General features: G+C 41.9%; 1 long non-coding RNA gene across 2 annotated transcripts; it reads right to left on the reverse strand.

Annotated features, from left to right (window-relative positions):
- Nucleotides 1-8528: 8528 nt before the first annotated feature.
- On the reverse strand, nt 8529-13038 carry LOC135301372 (uncharacterized). 2 transcript variants are annotated; one of them, XR_010363131.1, is made up of 5 exons: nt 12772-13038; nt 12589-12697; nt 12333-12472; nt 10714-11017; nt 8529-10428 (listed from the first exon to the last, which is right to left on the reverse strand). It is a non-coding gene; the product is annotated as an uncharacterized LOC135301372 (long non-coding RNA). The 2 variants fall into 2 exon arrangements; XR_010363132.1 differs by lacking the exon at nt 10714-11017 and having other exon boundaries at nt 12772-13026.
- Between the last annotated feature and the right edge of the window lie 2659 nt (nt 13039-15697).

Here is a 15697-nt window from a genome sequence, read left to right on the forward strand (position 1 = left end):
CTTCCCCTGCTGTGCTGTTCTTTTTTACTCCTAGAGAGCTCTCCAGCTGCAGCAGGAACTCCCAGCTCTGTGTCCCTGCTGGGGAGGAAATGGTGCTCCCTGCCAGCAGAGGTGCCTTGGATGCAATTATAAACCAGAGGGATCTCCTGTGGCATGAGGAATATTGTATTTACTCTGGATATTTAGCAAGAACTGGTGATCCAAAAGTTCTGTTTCCACTGCAGCCCTCCTTTCCTTCAAAAGCCCTCACAAGCTCTCCCCTAGAACTCCATCTTCCATGCTGGAACACCTTTGGCTTTGCAGCAGATGGCAATGCAGCACTGCCCGCTGCCAAGATGAGCCAGTTCATTTTTCCATCGTCTGCATCTTACTCTGAAGCAGCAGAAAAAGAGGGAAAAAAACCCCACTTGGCAGCTGATCTGTGGCAGGTTATCTCCTGTTGTGGGGCTCTCAGCAATATGAGCACATTGATTCAAAAAACTCAGGAATAAGCAAATGGAGAAGTCCAGAGACAGCTGGCCCTTACTGACATGGTGGACCTGAAGACAATCTACAGAGCCAGATAAAATTCCAACCTCAGATTCCTAAACAGCTCAGATTTTCCTGGTGCTTTTACCACCCCTTGCTGCAGCATTGAAATGGAACATTTTCTTGGCATTGTACCTTTCCTATCTGCTCTCTCCACCCACTTTCATCACGATGTGCCTCAGCATTAGTTTGGCTTTTGGGCACATGATGCTGTGGAATTAAAAGCTTGAGTTTTTAGCAGATTAGTCCAATCAACTTTTAGTTGTGACAAAACCAAAAGCAACCTTCAAGTGGGGAGCCAGGTATCACAGCAAGGAATGCACAAGATATCCATGGGTAGATTTAGTTCAATTAAAAATATCCATTTTATTTCTCATTCCCTCTATGTGCTTTTAATCATTTCAATAAAGGCAAATCAAGAGCTTTCAACTTGCTCAGGCCCACAGTGAGTTAAAACTCGTCTTTTATGAAGGAAGAAGTTTCCAATTTCCTATTTTTTGGAGCTAAGTAGCATTTTCCATGGGCCACTGAATGTCTTCAAAATAACACCCGAACCTTTGTAAATACAAGCACAGCCTTCCTTTCCCTATGAAACTCTGAATCTCTCTTAGAAAATAAACAGGGATGGACACTTCAAGATGATGGTTCCTGTTTCAATACCTGAAGAATTTTACAGAAATCCCTCTTCCTGCTCTTCTGCCTTGGAGCTATGGCAGAAGGGAGCTGTGGAGCCAGATTCAAGCTCTTGGTGCAGTGCAAAGTCATGGCTTCTGACGAATTTGCTCCTCACTGAAGATGCCAGAACAGTGAAAAAAAGGGTCAGGAAGTTCAGATACAGCCTCAAGGAGCAGCCTCCAGCAGTAGGTAAGTGAGTAGTACTAAGAGATAGAGAGCATCATCATTTTCAAGGGAGCTTGACAAAGTTTTCAAATAAAACAGCATTTCTGATACCACATAGAGTAAATGCAATGCTCTGTTGTAAATCAAATTAGGCAAGGGATGCCAACATTTCAACATCCCTCCCTGCAAAAAAATGTTTATACATTCAAAACAAATGAACAACAGGAAAAAAGAAAGGGATATGAAAACATCATATCTAAAATGTGCCTTTCATCTTCTTGTGTCAGGTTCTGAATTATTACAGATCAGCAGTGTGCTATCCTGCTGCATACTTGTGAAACATCCATAAGAAATTTTTGGTTTTACCTCAAAACAAAACAAAACAAACAAACAAAAAAAAAACCCTGCAAACTATTTCAGCTAAGTCCAAGGGATCATTTTGTATTTCCAAATGCACAGAAAACTCAAGTCACTTGCAGTTAAAATTACCTTTCCCAACCCAGTGGCATTCATTTAGGCTCTGCAGTGTTTTTGCTGAGCTGTGCTGGAGTTTTAACTCCTGTAAATCAGGATTTTCATGCCCATGCTTATCTGTGCAACAGAAATAACAGGCAGTAGTGTGTACCTAGAAAAAAACTGACCTAGCTGAGAAGTTTAAGTTGATTATCTTGGAGCACAAACCTGAGAAGTTAAGGAAAGAGAGGGTTTTCCAGTGCTGCTTTTACTATGGGTGAAGCAAGAGCAGAAATTCAGGTGGACAGATGGAGGTGCATTTCAAAGCACAGCAGTTAAACTCTCCAAAGCTTCCAGAGATCAACAGTATTTTATTTTCCTGAGCTGCAAGAACCTGCTGGACACAGAAGTCCCTGCATGAGTGAACACAAGCATTGGCCATCTGGATAGATAAAAAATTGCAAATTACAGGAGGACATGCTTCAGTAACGGTGTCTTAGATAAGACTCAGTGAAACAGCAAAGTGTGGACAGAAATCTGATGGTTAATTCTAAAGATTAATTTACTTAGTGCATCAAAGATTGACACAGTTCAGATACCTTCTAGATCCTTGGAGACAGGTATTTTCCTAAATATTTATTGGTTTTCAGACACTGAACTTCTGTCTTCAGCTACCATTGTGCAGTTGTGGGGTTTTTCCCCTTAATCTTAAATCTGTTATCCCAGAGGTGCTACCACTATCCCTGACTGGCTCAGCCATGGCCAGTGGCAGGTCCATCCTGCAGCCGTCTGGAAATGGCTCTGTTGGACATGGGGGAAGCTTGTCACCCCTGCTACCAAAACTGTGCCCTGCGAGCACAATGCACCCCAAAATGAAAATAACCACAGTAAAAGCTGGATCTTTTTCTCAGACCTCCTCTGTGTATTTTCCAAGCTTAAATGAAGCTGATTTTAGAATATCACCTGTTCAAAGTGAAGCTAGGAATAGCTTCCCTGCCAGAAGCAATTCGTGCTAAGTGCATTCTTTGAATGCAGGGCTGGCCTTTAGGGAACTTCTTGTGTAACACAAATGTGCAAAGATGGATGTGGAAATAAGAAAAATCCTTTCACACAGGCTCTTCATTTGAGCTTTCTCATCCATAAAGAGTAAGGGTGCAAAGTTCAGTGGCCTAAACTTAAACTGTAGCTTGGAGTATTTTGCTGTATTATATTTTCTTTCTGTGACTTTCCCAAGTTGATGTTATATGTCAAAATATGATCCCAAACAGGCTTATTTGCTTCAAAGCATTACATTTTGCTAGCCAGGATTGCTTAATAATTTTCAGTCTACACCTGCTCTTGGTCAATGAGAAGGCAATGAAAGTTGTGCCAGGGCATCCTACTGTAGAGAAGATTACAAAATATGTAATATAATGTTTATCCAGTCACAGCCAAAATAACACACTTTAATTCACTGGGCAACTCACAGCACCACTGTGGGATGACACAAAAATGGTGAAGATGGTAACTGTAGAAAATTCCTACTGGTTTACTAGGAGAGGGAACATGAAGAGGGACTATTTACCAGGACCTGGAGTGACAAGACAAGGGGGAGTGGTTTCACATCCACAAAGAGCAGGTTTAGGTTGGATATTGGAAAGAAATTCTTCTCTGTAAGGGTAGAGAGGCCCTGGCACAGGTTGCCTGGAGAAGCTGTGGCTGCCCCATTCCTGGCAGTGTTCCAAGGCCAGGTTGGTTGGGGCTCTGAGCAAGGAGTTGGAACTGGATGATATTTAAAGTTAATTCCAACCAATCTGTAATTCTGAGAAAGTGGTTCCAGGTGGTAAAACCACATCTGCCCACCACCCCCTCACGCCATAATTTGAATGAAACAACACAGGCCAAACATTGCTATAGCCTTTTGCTTTTTGGATAATACTACCAGCTCTCCCAGACTTGAGTGTAAGGAGCTTAGCTCTGCGGCATTATTGTGACTAATCTCATCAGAGACTGCTGTGGCAGCCAGGCTCCCCTGAGACAGAAGATGGGGAGGATCTCAGAATAAGGGAAAGGCAGATGGGGAAGCCCCGCATAAATCATAAAGAATATGAGATAAACATTCAAGAGCTCAATTAAAATCCCAGATTTAAAAAAAAAAAAACCAAAACAAAAAAAACAAAACAAAACAAAACAAACAAAACAAACAAAAAAAAAAAAAAAAAAAAAAAAAAAAAAAAAAAAACAAAAACCCACCAAACATGTCTAGTCTCAGGCTGCTTTGCACCTAAAAATATCAAAATCCCATTTCTCTTCTTTCATGGACTGAGAGAATGTAGATCTGTATCAGAAGAATCTAATGTGGGCATGAACCTATATGGCACAATTCCTGCTCTACTTTCCATGAGTTTAAAATCTATTTTACACTTCAGAAATGCTGCATTAGTAGTGGCAAATTCATCAAATAATGTGATTCCATCATCCTGAAAATTAGTTTATCCTCAAACTCAAGGCAGCAAAGTACCTTAAGATTAATTAAAACAAGACTTTCTTTTTATTTTCTTTCTCTCAGGAAAAAAAAAAAATCATCTGGCTGGAAATAATAGAATGATTAGAGATGATGTTTGGCTTAGACTGTGATGAAGACCCAAAAAGCTAGCACATTTCAAGTTTTCTATGGCTTCCAACAGAGACCAAGAAAGAAACTTGTACCATAGAGAGGGCCAAAAGGATAGATCCGGCCCAGTGGGATAGATGGGAAGAGACCCTGGGCAAGGTTATGAACTTCCAAGAGAGAAAAGTGTATTGCTGGGAATCTGCTGTATGTGTTCTGTGGCTACAAGGTTCCAGAGTCATGTAAAATGTGCTTTCTTCAGTGACTTTGATTTGTATGCTAGGAACTCTCCTGTTAAGGCAGCATTTTCTTAGGGAAAAAAAAATCTCATGGAAAACTTGGGTTTCTGGAATTATGTAGGCACTGAAAAATGATAGTCATGAAGACTGGACATACATCATGATCTCAATCCAGAGATTAACCTGTGTCAGATCTGCTGCAAGGTATGTCAGAAGAACAGGGAGAGCTGGCTGGGAAAGCATAAAGTTGCCTGAAAGAATACATATTTATCCACTCATATCTACCCACCCATGCATTCACTGATCTTGTGCACACCCTAACAAGATGTGCTTTCAGCTTCCTTTCTTTCCCCCTCACACATCAATCCAGGCAGTTACTGGACATGATAATTGTAGTAAGCTCTTAAATCTCAATAAATACTACCAAGCTGGCTACTCAGAGGCTTCCGTGCCATCGACTTTTTAACACAGTAATGATGATTAGACTGTATTGCATCTGAGTACTTTTAGAGGTCTACCCCTTGATTAGACTTAGGGAGAGGGAGGAAATACTGTCAGAAATGGGAAGGAGATATTTCAGCCTGGAAGGAGGTTATGTTTTCAAATTCTTTCTTTCAGAACAGTGGCAGAATAATAAACATGTAGAGGTTCCTGGTTTAGGCTCTGGTGATCTTTCAGTGACAGAGAAGTGATGCCTCTGCTACTGTGAGGTCTCTGGAACACCCTGTGCTGTAGAAACTTGGTTTGTCACTGACTAACCCATGTCCTGCAACATGAGCTCAATTTCTTAGGCTGTGCTTGCAAAAGGGCCAAAAGCTTGGCTTGCTACTCAGGTTGTGCTCAAATTCCATTGCCCCACATTGCCAGTGGAAATGCCCAAGGTTTTCATTACCACGAACAAAATCAGAACCAGGGTGGGGGGCAGCAGAAACAAAACCAGGGATGTAGCACCTCCACCTGCATGTTGGCCAGGCATTGCCTCGGTTATATCAGTCCTACCTGCCCCCTCTCTCCATCCCACCTGGGCCAGAAAAATCGTGCAGCTCCCTGCACAGGTCACCGTAAAGTTTAGGAAACACAAACTAGTTCCTCTTCTGGCCTAAACTCACAGAGCTCAAACAGCTCCTCTAAGGGAAATGCCTTCTGAATCTCAAATTTCTCATGATTCAGAACTTACTCACAGCCCTTCTTTCCAGCACATCTCAAAAAAGGCACCATTTAGTTTTGCTGCCTCAAGATCTTTCTATTCTACAGCAGCAGCAGCAGAATAGGACCAGGATGAGGAGGGAAACACACAAGAAAAGTGAACATTTGGCAGTCCAAATGGCTGAAAGGTGAGGAAGGGATCCTGGCACATGGTGAGTCAAGAAAAAAGAAAGTCAATAGTCAAGAAAAAAATCTGGGAAGCGTTGATACAACTGCACATGAGAGGAGTATGCTCTGAATGGAGAAGGGTTGCAGGGGACCAGCAGCATTTCAGGGGCTATGAAATCCCTAGAGGACTGTGGGTGAGTATAGTGAAGCAAGGCTCATCAGATCCTTCTCCTGAATCCAGTAAGTGACTCTTACAGAATCTGGATGTCAACAAATACATCACAACCAGGTGATTCACTCCATTTTGGTTGCAGTAAGTGCTGTGAAGTTCTGTATGCAGCAAACAGTGATTCACAAAGGATGAGTAAGGCCCAACAGTCTGTGGCAAGAGCAATGGAAACCGGCCAAGGCCATGGCAGCCCGTGTGTTCTGTGTGTCACAGGATGGAGTGACATGCTAATCCCTTTTCCTCCTTATTTTCCATTGAAGTTTGTCCAGACTCCTGGCCAGTATCAAGGCCCATTGTATGCCCAGGTCATTTTGTACCAAGACACAGCTTCTGGTCCTAGGCAGAATTGCTTCGGAAGGGCAAAAATAAAAAAATATCATAAGTACTGTAGCTCTCGATAGGAACTGAGGCTCTGGTTCAGTATGACACTGAGGAGGGCACAATAAGACTTTACACAACAACCAATGTTCCTGACTAGGAACAGCAAATGTATATGAGAGGGGCCAAATGAAAGAGGCCAAAGATATGTCAGCTGAAGAGGAAATCAGTTGAAAGAAGCAGTCTTAGTTGCCTCAGCAAACTGCAATTCAAAGGCTTTATCAGTGAGAATATAAAAAGGTAGATTTTGATATTGAGGCTATTCCATATGCCTGCTGACTCATTCACAAAAAGAATGTTTATGTTTCTAGTGCTTTGAAATGTTTTATACCTTCCAGCCCATGTTTATTTTTTGCTTGGTATCCCTACTCACTTCCACTGACACTAAATACACACAGAAAAATAGCTATCTTTATAAATTCCAGCTTCTCCCTCTGTGGAAAACTCCCAGAGCAGGACAAGGCAGCTATTTAGCAGCACACAACACCACTGTGCACCACTTCAGGATGCAGATCCCCATATCCCCTTGCCATTGCAAGATGAAAGCATAGATGCTTAGGCTATAATTTACCACACTGAAGTTGAGCAGTAAGCTAAGGTTAATAGCCCTACAACACTTGAGAAAAGTGTAATTGATCTCTGAGAGAGCATGAGTGATTAGGAGATGGGTTTGTGTCACCAGGAAGGTAGTGCTGTCAACATCACAGTGTCCTCTAACAGTGTTCACAGGGCATCCCTTCACCCAGCCTAGTGAAATGGATGTGCTTCCCACATTTGCTAGCACCTTATAAAAATGGACTTAAGCTGATTCCATTGCCTTTTTGTGTTGGTCACAACCAGATGAACTGTTCAAATAGGGATTCATACATCTCAAAATAATCCATTTTCTGCTCCTCCCAAAGTCAGGTAATGCTGCTGTCCCCATTTCATTACACCCAAGTCAGAACTGTAGTAAATTGCCTCAAACACCAAGAACTACCATGGTGCTGCATCCAAGGTGATGAAGCCTAAACCACTGAGGATATGGCAAACTGAGATCAAAGAGTCACAGAATCATATAATGGTTTGGGTTGGAAAAGATCATCCAGTTCCATGCCCCTGCCATGGGCAGGGACACATTCCACTAGACCAGATTTCTCAGAGACCCATCCAACCTGGCCTTGGACACTGTCAGGGATGGGGCAGCCACAGCTTCTCTGGATAACCTGTGCCAGAGCCTCAGCACCCTCACAGGGAAGAATGTCTTTGTGATATCCAACTTAAACCTGCTCTTTGTCAGTGTGAAGCCATTCCCCCTTGTCCTGTCACTCCAGGCCCTTGTCAAGAGTCTCTCTCCATCTTTTTTGGAGGCTCCCTTCAGGCACTGGAAGGCCACAAAGATGTCACCACAAGGAGGTCACCCCAAAGCCTTCTCTTCTCCAGGCTGAACAATCCCAGTTCCCTCAGCGTTTCTTCCCAGCAGAGCTGCTCCATCCCTCTGATCCCCTTGGTGTCCCTGCTCTGGCCTGGCTCCAGCAGCTCCCTGTCCTTCCTGTGCTTGCCCCAGGGTTGGATGCAGTGCTGAAGGTGGGGTCTCTGTTAATGTGGACTTGCAGACTTGCTCTAGTTCCATGATGGGACTCCAGCATGAGAGAATCCCCCTCTGGAAGTGAGAGAGAATGAACAATAAATTTTTTTTGTCTTATTAGATTCACCAGAGCTGTCTTCCAGAAAAATTCATGGATAAGAACTTTTCAACTGCAAACCTTTCCTTCCCAGCAAAACCAAACATAACAAAATAAAGTCAATAAAAGAAACCAAAAAGTTTATGGAAGGATGGAAGTCTTTCCCTTTTCCTTTTCTATTCACAGATTGATTTTTATTCATTAGCTTGTCTACCACATCATGCAAACTGGCTAAAACAGCGAATGGTCTTTCTAATTGCATGACCTTTCTTAATGCAGATGCGAACCTAAACTTCTTTCTCAACAATTGGTGGACTTTCTACTTGAGCTTTTCACAGTAGAACAGAAATAGATGTTATCTGACCACAAAGGGATTGTTAGCAGTGAGCAGATTAGAAGGAAGACAGATGCTGGGCAAAAGAGATGTAGTTCTGCTCATATTTTTCATCAGATATAGATGTTGTCCCCAAGTTAAGAAACACTGCAACCAGGGTGGACCTACCTAGGGCTGAGTATGATTTTAAACTGCTTCTGCAGAGAGGTGTCACATCCAACAGGCAGAAGCTTTGTGCCATTCAAGTGCACAAAAGATATAAGCCTGTTAAGGACAGTCTTTCCTCAACTTCTTTCATCTTGCTGCCCTCGGATTTTGAGAAACTTTTCAGAAGGATGTATCTTTCAGCAGGCAAACCCCCTGTTTCTCTGGTGTCGCATGCACACCTGAATACCTTTATTAGAAAGGTGAATAAGTGACATTCTTCAATTTTTCTAGGAACAGAAATTAAATTTTGTGGCCAAAACGAAGGCAGCTGCATCACAGCCACCATCTGCCCATGCTCTCAGAAATTCCTCTGAAGTCCCCAGTGTAATACAGAGTGGTTCACAATGTGAACAATGCATACAAAAGCTCTCGATCAGAGCGCAGTGAGCTGCAGTTGGGAAGAATTTTGGCCCCCTCATATCTGTCTCCTCCTTCCCACTGCTGAGCTAAAGCACCAGGCATTAAGATGCCGAGCCAAAATGCAGCATTTCCTGCAGAGCTCTGGTTTAGAGGCATTTGAAATATGACAGTGCAGACTAAAACTCATGTTTTCTTGATGACAAAGAGAGGAGGAGGAAAAAATTATTTTCAAGGACACAGTATTGCTTGGGTCATCCAGTCAGCAGCAGAAACTTATTAACAGGACAATGAACGCCAAATATACCAATATTTGGGTATCCCTGGATATTTGTGGGTGGTGTTTTCACTTTTAAGCCTTAAAGAAAGCTCATGACCTTGCAGTGGCACATCCCTATGGCAGAGAATCCTGCCCACTAATTCTTGCAATAAACCTGCATCTTGTCTCAAGAAAAGCTCACATTAAATGGCAGGACAGGGACTAGAAAGGTGCAGGTTAGTATTTTGCCAATTTAGCAACAGTTGAACATAAGTTTAATCCTGGGTATGGCAGCCCATATAATTCTGGACTGGGAAATGTTCTGTTTAATACATTTTTCCATTGTTTTCCCACCAGCACTTGAAACTTTATGAATCCAGCATTTGCTTTTTTTACAGTTTGTTTATCTACTACAAATACCTTTAAAAACAGGCAGTTAAGCAGTGTAAGACCACAGATGGACACCACTAATCTTCATAAAAATAAGAAGAGGCCCTTGTTTTCCATCAGTGCTGCATCCATATCAAATGTGTGTCTGAACAAGCCAGCACATGGGTATACACTGCCCATGTTCCCAGCATTAGTGCTCAACATCCCTTCACCAGCCCACTGGAAAGAGGAAAGGGGAATTTGCCATCTTCTCTGGATGACAACTGCAATTTTGAACTTTCACATCTAGAGCTGAGCTTGATTTTGAGGAGAACAGCAATAATGAACAAGGCAAACACTGCAATGGCAAAAAGGGAAGTTCTGGACAGCACAAAACACTTTGTCTAATCTAGTGTGACATGAGACACCTTTTGTCCTTATGGCACTTTAATTATTGACTGATTTAATTTCAGTTTGAAAAAGATTCTTGAGATGACACCTCAGGGCAGGGTGTTTTCAGGATAGTTAACTTTGCTATTATGTCAGTTAACATTAAGACAGGAAAAAAATAGCTTTTTAAATGAAAATATAAGTCTTATCCAGCAAAGCAAGCAGCTGTTCAGGCTTGGCTTCTTTCTTGATATATATTTAGTCAAATGCACTGAACCTGCAAGGGACCAAAAATAAAATAACTGTAGTATGGCTTTCTGTACCCCCCCCCACCCATCCCCAAAATCCCAGCAGCTCACAGATATACACAACCAGCCTAAAATCTGAGCAGCAGGGTCTCCACTAGAATATACTTGGCTAGCTCAGCAGCTGGACTTTTATTTAACAAAAACCAATAACCAAAACCTGGAGAAAGCTGCCATAATGCACTCTGTGCTCTATTATCCCCACCAGTATTCTCAGATGGCTGCAATTCTTAGTATTTAATCATGCCAAAACTCACTTATCCCTTGAAATCAGACAAGACCAAGCTTATGAAGTGTGGGAAGCTCCTCCAGCATTCACTCAGTGGCAATTTACTGTAACTCCAGTAATGAGTTCCTCCCATGAGGCACTTGCATATCTGAAGCACTATTTCCTGGGGTTGTCATGTCATTAATTTCCAGTGTTTATAGGCCAGTGTAGCTCCTGGATTTGCTGTGTGTGAAGGCTGGGAGATTCTAATACATCTGCTGCAGTTCAGAACAAGGGTATCAAGCCCCCAGCACAACTTCTTCAGAAGGAGGAGTTCAAAATAGAGGACACCCCTAGAATTTGGAATACAAGTATGGTGAAGGCATTTGCTTTCAAATTATCCTTTAAGCCCAAAACTAAACACTTGTTCATCAAAATTAGGTTTTTAACTTGGATTTTCAAACCCCCTCTAAGACAAATCAGACGGAGGAAATTTTCTTACATTCCCCCTACCTGAGTTCAAAATTTTCATTGTGAACCATTTCAGTCTGAGTAACTCTGAAAGAAACACTGCTATTGTTGCTGTAATGAAACATGTTGTTCCCGATTGGAGGAATCTCTCTCTTTTTTTTTCTCTTCCTTTTTTTTTTTCATTTAAAGTAAGTTTTTCAGCCTGAGTAGATTTTTTTCTTCTACCTACCAAATTTTTTAATCAACTAAGTAAACAAAGAATGTAGTACTCCATCACCTCTTCTATGAGGAACTACAAAGAGATGTTAAGGCATCAGCAATGTGCCTGTAAAACTATGGGTTCTGACCAGAGGAAGGCAGATGCTGAAGGCAAGGCAGAAAGTTAAACAGTAGAGTAAGCAGCATGTCAGGAAATGCAGAGAAAAATGTCATTTATATTTATTCAGAAGCTTTTTCGCTTGACAGAACTGAAGAACCTCATTTTATAGGAGGTACCCATAGGACTTGAAGACTTAAAGTAATTCCATCTGAATTTTAAGTCAGAAAAAACAGTATTTTCATTTAGGTGAGTGTGTCTGGTGGAGGGAGGGCAACCGTGGGGGTGGCCCTGCCTTGGCAGAAGGGTTGGACTGGATGATCTCCACAGGCCCCTGCCAACCCAAACAGTTCTGTGATTCTGTGACCATAAGTCATCCTATAGAATTTGGATCACAGCAGGAATTTATAACCAGAAAATTACTCAAGAAGTCTAAGAAGTCCTCTGGGAGCATGTGATGATCCAATTGCTGTTTGATAGCTTTCTTATTGTTCTTCCCTGTATTCTCCCCTTTGTGAATCACTTTTTTAGTTCATGAAAGTAATACTTTTTTATTTTAGAGTTCTCTTTGAAATAATTACCTTTTTTCCTCTCACAAAAAGTAAAAAATTCTGATTTATAGCTACATATCCTCTAAGGCAATTTTAACATTTAAAGCTTTGAATATTTGTGCCTTTCTATAAAGTTAAGGAAGCAGATAATTTATCTGTTGATTCTTAACAATGCTGTAAAGTAGCGAACTTTTAATATATGGGGTTTTGGTAGCAACCAGGCAGTCCACATGAGTCCCTGCGTAAACATCCTACAGTCCAAGAATGTAGAGAGGACGTTTTATGGGAAAAAGATATATGGATTGATCAGACATAACATGGGGTACACACCTGAGTGCTGGACACATCAGCTTGTCTCTGCCTTGAGAGCAACACAACAGCTGTGGTAAAAGTGAGATTTGATCCTGTTTTCCTTACGCACATGGAAAAAGAAGTTCCAATGCTAGGATCCTGCAACTCTTTTAAAATAACTGTCCAAATTAAAAAATAAAAAATAGAAAATAGGCAGTGTTGTCTGGAAACAAACTGGAAAAACACAGAATGTTTGTGGAATAGAATTTTAAACAAAATATTACTTTCCTTATACCTGCAGCTCTCCTCTCAGCCTCTGCAGTCCTCTGAGTCTTAGTCTGGTTTTCAGGGAGATTGGACAATGCACAACTTCTAGGCATACCTTTTGCTATCTTCCCCAGGCACTGTGCCAGACAAATGAAAGTCATTAGCCTCTTTTCCAGTCATGCTCACTTGGAGGCTGAGCTCAACCACCCACCTACTCCCCAGTCCTTGTCAGCTGGTGATTTTTCACCTCTTCTCTCATCATCGTGCCATTCCCAACATCCCATTAAACCCTGCCTGTGTGTCTGCTGTCTTGCCTTCACCCAAGAAAGTTCAGCACTGCAAGCCCTGACAAGTGAATTTAACCTTCAGCATGAATATCAAGTCTCACATGACTCAGGCACACAATTAAGCTTTGCAAGATAAGGGGCTAATTAATTTAATTGCCAAACAGAAAGAGGGAACTCCTACTCAGGTTTGCCTGAAATCATGTTGTTAATTAATAATTTATTTATTTGCCATTTTACTTTGAAACCAGAAGGTAATGGAAATGTGAACAATAGCTCCCTGTTCCTCCCTTTAAATTTTGATTTTCCAGGTCAAATGGAAGCCTCTCTTTTAGTACATGTGGGAGGAAACAAAAAAAAACCAAAACTTTCTGATGTTTCAGATAGAATTTTAAAGACTCTACTTTTACTTTAATCAAGAAGTAGTGAGATTAAACAACTATTAATACATTATACTCTATCAGGAGACCTTTGCACTAAACATGATAGTGATAACAAATTGTTCTGTGGAAAAATGTTGTGAAATTGGCTGGATTTGGCTAACCCCACTGGAGACATGTTTATTAGTGACTGACTCAGGATTCTGATAGGATTTAGAACATACCTGATTTTAAGTGAAGCAGTTCAATGAATATATGTAATATCTGCTCAAACAGTGAAGGTTAAAAAATTGCATAATATGGATTTGAATAAACCACAAATCTAAATCTGGTTCTCAGAAGAAATGTTCCTAATTTTTTTCTCCATTTTTCCCAAGGAATTTATTCAGGCTTTTTGCAAAATTTGTGTGTTGGAATAAATAGTATTTTTCCCTGTGACATGGCCTGAGTTGGCCAGAAGTTCTCCAAAAGTAAGTGGAAGAAAAAATTTAATTATTTCTCCAGAATACATTTTTCCCAGCTTTACTTTAACTCAGTTCTCTTGAAACTGAAAATAATCTTTAATGTACAAATATTTTTTTTATCATGAAACTCAATGTAGAAATTGTCCAACACTAATTCACTACTTCTGTCTTGGAGCAGTGAAAAACCATACTTAATAACATATTTGCTGTCTATCTAGTAACAGTTTCTGCAGCATCTTCTGGGATGCTAACACTGAGAGCAGCAGGAAAACAGTCACCTGAGCCAATCATTCCAACTCTGTAGATTCATTGCAGTCTCATCAGCTGTTTTCTTATCCAACATAAAATGCATGAGCAAATGTGCCTGTCCTCGAGACTCCTCTGAGGAATTTTAAAGCTTTCCAACAATGATCACAGAATCACAAATGGTTAGAGATCAGCCAGTTCCAATCCCCTGCCATGGGCAAGGACACCTTCCACTAGACCAGGTTGTTTGGAGCTTCATCCATCCTGGAACATTTCCAGGGCTAGCCACAGCTGCTCTGGATAACCTGTGCCAGGGCCTCACCATCCTCATAGGGAGGAATGTCTTCCCAATATCCATTCTAAATCTTCTCTCTGCCAGTGTGAAGCCATTCCCCCTTGTCCTGTCACTCCAGGCCTTATCAAGAGTCTCTCTCCATCTTTCCTGTGGGTTTCCTTCAGGCACTGGAAGGCCACAAGGAGGTCACCCCAAAGCCTTCTCTTCTCCAGGCTGAACAATCCCAATTCCCTCAGCCTTTCCTCCCAGCAGAGCTGCTCCATCCCTCTGATCCCCTTGGTGTCCCTGCTCTGGCCTGGCTCCAGCAGCTCCCTGTCCTTTCTGTGCTGGCCCCAGGGCTGGGATGCAGCCCTGCAGGTGGGGCTGAGCAGAGCAGGGCAGAGGGGCACAATCCCCTCCCTCACAGGGTAGAGAATGGTGGAGAAGAGCAGGCCAGCAGGCAGTGCTCCTCCTCAGCTGGATTTCCCCAGTAAGGGAATCTGTGGTCTCTCCCTCTCTGGGAAATGCCCAAACGCTGTCCCAGGATGAGAAAAGAGAGATTGGACACACTCCTGGGCACTTTGTTTCTGTGGAAGATAGAGCAGCAGTCAAGATTCTCAGGGGCAATTTGGAACAAGGCTCTGCAGCAGGATACAGGACAGGGATAAGTTAGTCATGAGCACAGATGAAGAGTAATCCTGCATTAGTCACACCACAGATAATAAGAGCTGGAAAATGATGACATGTGAGCCTCATGTTAAACCCACTTATGCTTAATTCTCTGTGCTGAATATAAATTGTTCTAAGGAACAGCGCATTCCTCTACAGAACAATTCTTCACATCATGCCACTAACATCTCTGTCATCTTGATTTAGGCCATTTAAATGTCAGTAAGACAAGTTAACACTGCCTAAGGGCAGCTCTGTCCCATGCACCAGAAATCCTGTAGTGCCTCATGAAAAGAAGTAACTTTTGCATGCAGGGGTAGATTTGTAGTGGGGTTACAGGGGAGAGGGATAGTGAATCCCCTTTCTCCCCCCATATTCCTCTCCAGTGCAGTATGAAATATAAAGAATTAAGATCTAATATGACTTGGTGTATCTCTGCCACTACCCTGGCCATGCTGTAGCCAGCCTGCCATGTGGAAATGTTTCCCTTCAACACATTCCAGCTCTGAATGCCTTGATTCTCCAAAGGTGTGTTGCTACATCCCAAAAAAACCCCAAATGAAAAGCCATGGATGACGAGGGAGCCCAAGTCAAATTTTCCATATGAATACAAGGAGCCCATCTGCCTTGCAACCTCTTTGAATGCCAAAAAATTCACAATTTCTACCATCAAACAGGATTATTAGGCATTAAAAACACAGAAAATATCATAAGCCACAAAATCACAGAATCAATTAGGTGGAAAAGACTTACAAGGTCATTGAGTCCAACCTTTACCTAGTGCAACCATTGACCATGCTGGTCAAAGAGAAACTGGATT

This window comes from Passer domesticus, chromosome 5 (assembly GCF_036417665.1).
Source record: "Passer domesticus isolate bPasDom1 chromosome 5, bPasDom1.hap1, whole genome shotgun sequence".
Taxonomy (NCBI): Eukaryota; Metazoa; Chordata; class Aves; order Passeriformes; family Passeridae; genus Passer; species Passer domesticus.